A 9,500-nucleotide genomic window follows, 5' to 3' on the forward strand; every position below is an offset into this window, starting at 1 on the left:
ACAAATACTCCATGCGACCATCTATATTTCTTATCATTTCCTTTTTCTCTAATGTTTTCTACTGCACTGATTCTATTTTTTTTTATTTTCTTTTTTGCAGTTTCATTTTTTATTTTTCATTCTTCCACAATAATTGATGGTAGTTTTCTTTCGATCCATTTTTTGTTATGGTTATGGTTTTATTAGGGAGGAAAGAGGAAAACAATAGGCAAAAACATATACCGAATTATATAATTAACCATTACTAATCACAAAAAGAATTAACAAGGAGTGGGGATAAGCCATTCACCAATATTTGAATTCATTTATGAGAGATACATGAGTTTGGTGTGAACTTTTCTATTAACCAAGTTCTATTTTTCAGGTTGGGGAGGTTAAAGGATTAAGCATTAGAGTTTTAAGTTTGGATTTAGCTAATTGTTATAACATATGTTTTACCAAAATAGTTTTTCACCGCAATGATCTTCAATTTTGTAATAAGCTTTTTATAAGTACTATCTGATTAATTTCATTTTCATATGCTCTTGCATGAAATTAACACAAAAGGGTATGTGCTATCTGCCATCAAAAGTAAGTCATAGAATTATAAAGATCATTTCTCTTCATTACTGAAAAATGTCTTAACGCTCAATTTACAAAGCATGACTTATTGTATTTCGTATTACTGGTAGATGTGAAACCAAAAGAGTACCATCACAATTCTAAGCATAATGATAAAAAATGTGGACAGATATGAGATATTCTTCTAATGTATATATCTTAGTTAATAATATGCAAAATAGTCCGTCTGATGAAATGGTAGTAAAAGTGTGGATGGCGGAACTGCCAGTCATGCCATGCTAAGGAGATGGCAGAACTGGCAGTCATGCCATTGATTGATGTCACACGCTACTTCTGCACGGGGAACCAGTTTTTTTTTTATTTTTTTAATTCAACTCTCATATCATTCTATAAATATTACACTCTACACTTTCATTTTTCATACACTAACTTCATCTTCTTCATTTTATTTGTGCTCATTCACTCTTTACACTTTTTATTATATAAAAGATGTCATCTTCTTCCAATGTTTGTGACAACTATTTATCATCAACACCTCTATTTTCTGTGAAATTTGAAGGCCGCCAAGAACATTTTAAATTAATGATTGACAAATTGAGTTCTCTTTCTGCTTTAAAGAGTAAGATTCAAGAAATGTTTTTGTTGAAAAACAATGAACATATAGAAATCGAGCATATGGCCTATTTAAATTCAAGCACGGACATCACAAGTGACTCACTCGAAGCTACAATGACAAAATATTGGTACAATCGAGCATAATGTTTTATTAATAATGTTTAGTTTTATTAATTATAAGTATCTATAAAAAAAAAGGCCATTTTTGGCCAGGAAAACGTAAAAAAAAAAAAAAAAAACACCTGCTGTATGTTTCAAACTGGACGCAGGCACTGAAAATGAGGCCAGTCAATGGCGTCACTCCCTTTTCCGCTATCCACATGCACATGGTGGAACTCCCTTTTCCGCCATCCATATGTCAATGGCGAGATACCCATTTCCGCCATCCTCCTGACATGGCGAGACTCCCAATTCCGCCATGTGCAGGCACTGCGCAGCTGCAGTTTTTGTTCCCAAACAGGGGTATTACGAGAAATATTTTGAAAATGGGGGTATTACGGAAATAAACAAAAAAAATGGGGGTACAGGGAGAAAAAAATCGACCATGGAAGCACCCAATGTGAACATACTTATAAAATATAGACATCCACTTCAGTCACCAAGTCATTTTATAACTTCTTTTCTCATTCACTATAGTTAGATTTTAGCTTTAACCTATATTTTGATACGCTTCTCATTCATAATAGTAGTTTTTGATTTTTACGGTGAGAATGTGCAATGGTGTGGTGTTGGTGAAAAAATGTCAACTTTTTCTTCTCATTTTATAATTTCCTTCTCATCTATACATAATATAAAGAGGATACCTCATTTTGGTATGAACTTTTTTTATTACCATTTTACCCCTAGCAATTTCATTTCTATTGGTTTAAATTCATAATATAAAGAGGATATACATCTATGCCTATATCTACATCTATACATCTATATCTATCTATACATCTATACATAATATAAAGGGGATGTCTCAATTTGGTGTGGATTTTTATTATTTCCAATTTTACCCTTCATTTACAATTAACTGATTTTAATTAATTAAAAATAAAAATTGAAACTGCATTATATTGTTACGTGTGTCACCCTCAACTTCACTCCGTTTCTAAAAAAATTTACCAAAACCATTGCATACCAATGATCTATACATAATATAAAGGGGATGTCTCAATTTGGTGTGTGTAACACCCTAACCCAATATTCAATTTATCTTAATAAAAGAATGCTTTTTCAAAAACTACGCAACAGATAAAAAATATAACTTTAAGACTCTAAGTCGAAATGAATTTATAAAATATTGGTTCAAGGTGTTACATTCTTCGTTAAAACAATACTAATTAAATTAATTAGTAAAACATCACTTATACAAAAATATTTTTCCTAATACATCTTTAAATTAAATAAGACAACAACAGTAAAAGACTCTATGAACCCTTTTTCCGTGTCACAATCAGAGCGGAGCTTCACCAACAACTCGAACACCGACAAACATACACAACCTGAGGATCTGAACCCCCAACGGTTCAGCACAAACACAAAACAGAGGGTTAGATAACATAATCATAATCAGTGACTAATACATCGAATATCAGACACTAAATAACATAAAACAGTTGAATAAATTCGATTCAGACAACTCACACGTGTATTAAGTATATCCAGGTATGTAACAGACATACTCAGACATATATCAGACATATTCATTTATCAATTTGAGGAATACAAACATCCAACAAATAAGGAATACACAAAGACAAATATTATTTATCAATTGTGAATGCCACATAATTCCTAATGCATTCTAATGTCACATAGATATGATGTCACCTAGACATATCTATATGCATGTGGTACCAATTCATCATAATCTTGGATAACTTAACCCAAGTGTTTTAGATCATCGTCTCTAAAACATTCTAGATCATCGTCTCTAGAATAACAGTAAACTAGATCATCGTCTCTAGGATACTCGTCAATATACACAACTTATGAATGCATGAAATGTGCATATACCAAACATATGGTTTTATATCAACTAATACATCAACATAATATGGATAATATAATCCAAATATTCTAAATCATCGTCTTTAGAATAACTATACTCATGATAAATCATCATTTATCATCATCAATAAATCAACATGATAATTCAACATCATAAATCACTAATATTATGATTCATCGTCAATACATCATCACATAATCACACTAATCTTCAATAAAATTTATTCATCAATAATTCATCAACATAATGATAATACATCAATCATTAATTAACATCAACAATCGTTATCATTAATCATCAACACATAATGTATCAACAAGGGTTAACAACATAATCATCATCAACAACTCAAGGAAAATACATTTATTCCATACTCAAAAGATACTAAAACTAATCAACAATAATTAATTATTTAATTCAATTAATCAAACTAATTAAGCAACCACCAATAATCAAGCATCATCTCAGAAAAATAATTGCGTAATCGGAATCTACACAAAAAACTAGGCAAAATGGGTTCCGAGTGCATAAGTCAACAAAAAGTCAAAATTAGTCAACATAACAGGTTGCGTCGGCTAGTTTTCGACGCAAAGCTGCAGAATTGCAGAAAAAATACGTTTTGGAAACGGGATTGTTCAAAAATCACTTATTCTTCACATATAAGCACTTATTTCGACCCAAAACTCATTACCAACATATACTATGATCATACATGCTTAAAATCACTTAAAAACAACTTAATCATATGTATAATCACTTATTTCATGGATTTAAGCTCAAAATCACAAATCCAATTAAAATCATCAAACAACAACATCAAACATCAAAGTGAGCATTTTTATCATATTAAAACACTCAATATAATCATGATAGAACAAGTAGAATCATGAATCAACACATAAAAATTCTTAATAAACACATTCCCAAATCCCACATACAAACCCCCAATTGAGATGAGAGAGTTTGGGCTAGAGAAAAATAATTTTCTCTCCTCTCATGAATCATCTCCAATAGCTATGTTACTATCCCTCTTACCTTAACAATAGTTGGAATCTTTGGTCCTTCTCTTGATTTTTCTCCTTCTCTAAGTTTGTTCTTTTTCTTTCTTTTTCTCTTTTCTCTTCCTCGTTCTACCTCTTTTCTATTCTTTTCTTCTTGTTTTTTTTTTCTTTTTTGTGATAAATGGTTTTTTATTTAATAGATAAAGTTTGCTTAATACAAAGGGTTTGTTTTCCAATTAGCACCCCCTCATTCTACTCATCTCATCACCATTTAGGCCCAATTCACATAAACTCACTAATTAATTAAAACCGGTTAAAACTCATAAATACTAACTTACGAAAGTTATACGCCACATAATTAAATAAACACAAATAAATTAATAAATGACTTATTAATAAAATCGGGATGTTACAACTCTCCCCCACTTAAAGAATTTTCGCCCTCGAAAATTGTCCGGCTAAAACAACTCCAGATAAGACTCCTCCATTTGATTTTTCAACAAAACACTCAAAACCATATACACTACCAGAGTTTGACAAAATTAGTCTCATCCAATCAACACGATTTTCATATACTTATTAACAAGAGATCAAGGACGGCCAGTTCCTCAATTTGTCAATAAATAGCCAATAATCATGATGATGGCATAAACCATCTTTACCAAACTACAATAGGGCTTTCATAAGCACGAAACATCCGAAAAGTAACATTCCACAACAAGTACCACTCAATCCATTTCACGTACTCCGAAAAAATCTCATCTCTGTTGATAACTTCACAACTTTACAAGTTTTCACAGGTTCCTTCTTTTTCCTTTTAGTCTCTTAGTTCCTTTTAATCTGAATACGTCCATGTTCAATTCTTATCCAAACCACAGTCTTAAGTTTTTCAGCACAACATATAGTTCTAAATCCCATTAATGAACATCGAAACTACGTCATTAACGACACAATTATTCCTTTCACACCAAACTCAATTTCTTAAGTCAAACTCCAACACCATTACCCTGTTTCCAAATCATTACTTCACGTCCATCTTTCATCACAGTTTCCAATATCACTTCTTTTGTCGAGATACTTATATCCAAACATCTCTTAAGTTGCAATACTTCAATATTGTTCAACTACTCACGATTACAATATTCGAAATCCTTTATTTTCTCATCACATACTACACTTTACTCTACACCTTTCTTCATTATTTCAAACATAATGAATTTGATCTTACTAATCTCCGCCGATTTTCTCATAATTCATCCTCTCTTCTTACTTAACAACATTGGCGCTCTTCATGGCAAAACAATCGATCTGACAAACTTCTTCTCTAGCAGTCTTCTAACTCTCTTCCAAATCATCTAACTCCGAAATGGACAACACCAACACATGAACGCTCTCCTTCGGACATCTCTATCCATCTTATTCTTCTACACTTAAACATCTCAAAGGAATTTAACCTTCTCCCCCACTTATCTCAAACTCACCTATAACTCCTATTGTAATTCTCCTCTCATACATAACTGGAGACTTCTACGGTTCTCTAACTAGATCTCATGAAAGAAACTAGTATCGACAGTGTTTACACACATGTCGCATACAATGACTAAACTACGAAATACAAAACATGAACATCTATATAAAATTGCACAAAAGCAAAACATTTCAGATAGACATTCAAGTAACATATATCTTCCCTTAATTCGAAAAATTAAGAATTAAATCAAATCAAATCAAATCAAAACAAGAAAAGATAAATATTTCATAGCAACATATTTTAAAAATTCAACAATTCATATTCACATAAACATATCATGCAAGAAAATCATTAACTTAACATGATAATTAACATAGTAAAATAAAACAATCAAAACTTGTACATCACATTTACCAAATACACCCTTAAAGAAAATAGTTTAGTTACTCCCTATAACTCACAGATAACAAAAAGGACAAATCAACTTTCATTTGAATAATTTAGCGCATGTCATATATAAAATAAAACATATGTCAAATATATCCTAGAATCCACTTAACTTCACCACTAGTTATTTTACTCTTCTTACTTTATAAAATTATGTTTCACTTACTCAAAAGAAAACAATTATATTTCCAATAAGATTCACATCATCAAGAACTAATACTAGTTCTAAAATTATTTTACGTCAGAAAGAACTACACAAAAGATGCCCATGTATACATTCATAAGAATTCAAATAAACTCTACCACATATAATTAATTTAACTATTAATTCCATTACCATATTCAAAGTTATGCTTGATTCTAAATAGAAAAATAAATTTCAACATCCTACACAAGTTCAATTAATAACAAAATGATTACCAACTTCACATCTAGTTTACTCACAATAATTACAAGAAGACAAGAAATCTCATATTCAAGCAACTAGTGCAAAACATCATTTATCATTCAAGTATTAACAAGTTATCACATAAACTATCATCATTTTAATATTCAATCATTAAGTAAGAATTATAAATTCTAAAGTCAATACCAATTAAAAGCACAAGTCTCATGAATCAAATAAAACTACTCGTTAACAAAGAACTAGCAATGAAATTCATGAAACAAATCACACATTTGAAAAATAATTAAATAGTGACTAATGTGCAAGTGTAACTACAAAAATTAAATCACACGAAATCATAACAGTTACACAGACACGACTGACACCGCGCTCACTCGGTCTGACTGCACAGACCTGCTCTGACTGACACATAACCCACACAGTCCGAAGACAACGGGGCTCTGATACCAATTTGTAACACCCTAACCCAATATTCAATTTATCTTAATAAAAGAATGCTTTTTCAAAAACTACGCAACGGATAAAAAATATAACTTTAAGACTCTAAGTCGAAATGAATTTATAAAATATTGGTTCAAGGTGTTACATTCTTCGTTAAAACAATACTAATTAAATTAATTAGTAAAACATCACTTATACAAAAATATTTTTCCTAATACATCTTTAAATTAAATAAGACAACAACAGTAAAAGACTCTATGAACCCTTTTTCCGTGTCACAATCAGAGGGGAGCTTCACCAACAACTCGAACACCGACAAACATACACAACCTGAGGATCTGAACCCCCAACGGTTCAGCACAAACACAAAACAGAGGGTTAGATAACATAATCATAATCAGTGACTAATACATCGAATATCAGACACTAAATAACATAAAACAGTTGAATAAATTCGATTCAGACAACTCACACGTGTATTAAGTATATCCAGGTATGTAACAGACATACTCAGACATATATCAGACATATTCATTTATCAATTTGAGGAATACAAACATCCAACAAATAAGGAATACACAAAGACAAATATTATTTATCAATTGTGAATGCCACATAATTCCTAATGCATTCTAATGTCACATAGATATGATGTCACCTAGACATATCTATATGCATGTGGTACCAATTCATCATAATCTTGGATAACTTAACCCAAGTGTTTTAGATCATCGTCTCTAAAACATTCTAGATCATCGTCTCTAGAATAACAGTAAACTAGATCATCGTCTCTAGGATACTCATCAATATACACAACTTATGAATGCATGAAATGTGCATATACCAAACATATGGTTTTATCTCAACTAATACATCAACATAATATGGATAATATAATCCAAATATTCTAAATCATCGTCTTTAGAATAACTATACTCATGATAAATCATCATTTATCATCATCAATAAATCAACATGATAATTCAACATCATAAATCACTAATATTATGATTCATCGTCAATACATCATCACATAATCACACTAATCTTCAATAAAATTTATTCATCAATAATTCATCAACATAATGATAATACATCAATCATTAATTAACATCAACAATCGTCATCATTAATCATCAACACATAATGTATCAACAAGGGTTAACAACATAATCATCATCAACAACTCAAGGAAAATACATTTATTCCATACTCAAAAGATACTAAAACTAATCAACAATAATTAGTTATTTAATTCAATTAATCAAACTAATTAAGCAACCACCAATAATCAAGCATCATCTCAGAAAAATAATTGCGTAATCGGAATCTACACAAAAAACTAGGCAAAATGGGTTCCGAGTGCATAAGTCAACAAAAAGTCAAAATTAGTCAACATAACGGGTTGCGTCGGCTATAGCGTCGGCCAGTTTTCGACGCAAAGCTGCAGAATTGCAGAAAAAATACGTTTTGGAAACGGGATTGTTCAAAAATCACTTATTCTTCACATATAAGCACTTATTTCGACCCAAAACTCATTACCATCATATACTATGATCATACATGCTTAAAATCACTTAAAAACAACTTAATCATATGTATAATCACTTATTTCATGGATTTAAGCTCAAAATCACAAATCCAATTAAAATCATCAAACAACAACATCAAACATCAAAGTGAGCATTTTTATCATATTAAAACACTCAATATAATCATGATAGAACAAGTAGAATCATGAATCAACACATAAAAATTCTTAATAAACACATTCCCAAATCCTACATACAAACACCCAATTGAGATGAGAGAGTTTGGGCTAGAGAAAAATAATTTTCTCTCCTCTCATGAATCATCTCCAATAACTATGTTACTATCCCTCTTACCTTAACAATAGTTGGAATCTTTGGTCCTTCTCTTGATTTTTCTCCTTCTCTAAGTTTGTTCTTTTTCTTTCTTTTTCTCTTTTCTCTTCCTCGTTCTACCTCTTTTCTATTCTTTTCTTCTTGTTTTTTTTTTCTTTTTTGTGATAAATGGTTTTTTATTTAATAGATAAAGTTTGCTTAATACAAAGGGTTTGTTTTCCAATTAGCACCCCCTCATTCTACTCATCTCATCACCCTTTAGGCCCAATTCACATAAACTCACTAATTAATTAAAATCGGTTAAAACTCATAAATACTAACTTACGAAAGTTATACGCCACATAATTAAATAAACACAAATAAATTAATAAATGACTTATTAATAAAATCGGGATGTTACAGTGTGGATTTTTATTATTTCCAATTTTACCCTTCATTTACAATTAACTGATTTTAATTAATTAATCTATACATAATATAAAGGGGATGTCTCAATTTGGTGTGGATTTTTATTATTTCCAATTTTACCCTTCATTTACAATTAACTGATTTTAATTAATTAAAAATAAAAATTGAAACTGCATTATATTGTTACGTGTGTCACCCTCAACTTCACTCCGTTTCTAAAAAAATTACCAAAACCATTGCATACCAATGATCTATACATAATATAAAGGGGATGTCTCAATTTGGT

The 9,500-nt window shown here is 30.5% G+C and overlaps 1 long non-coding RNA gene across 1 annotated transcript; it reads right to left on the reverse strand.

The window, feature by feature from the left end:
- Nucleotides 1–2,425: 2,425 nt before the first annotated feature.
- Nucleotides 2,426–9,201, reverse strand: LOC123911372. Its single transcript, XR_006810488.1, has 3 exons — nt 8,828–9,201; nt 4,211–7,279; nt 2,426–2,674 (listed from the first exon to the last, which is right to left on the reverse strand). It is a non-coding gene; the product is annotated as an uncharacterized LOC123911372 (long non-coding RNA).
- Between the last annotated feature and the right edge of the window lie 299 nt (nt 9,202–9,500).

Source organism: Trifolium pratense, linkage group LG2, assembly GCF_020283565.1.
Source record: "Trifolium pratense cultivar HEN17-A07 linkage group LG2, ARS_RC_1.1, whole genome shotgun sequence".
Classification (NCBI taxonomy): Eukaryota; Viridiplantae; Streptophyta; class Magnoliopsida; order Fabales; family Fabaceae; genus Trifolium; species Trifolium pratense.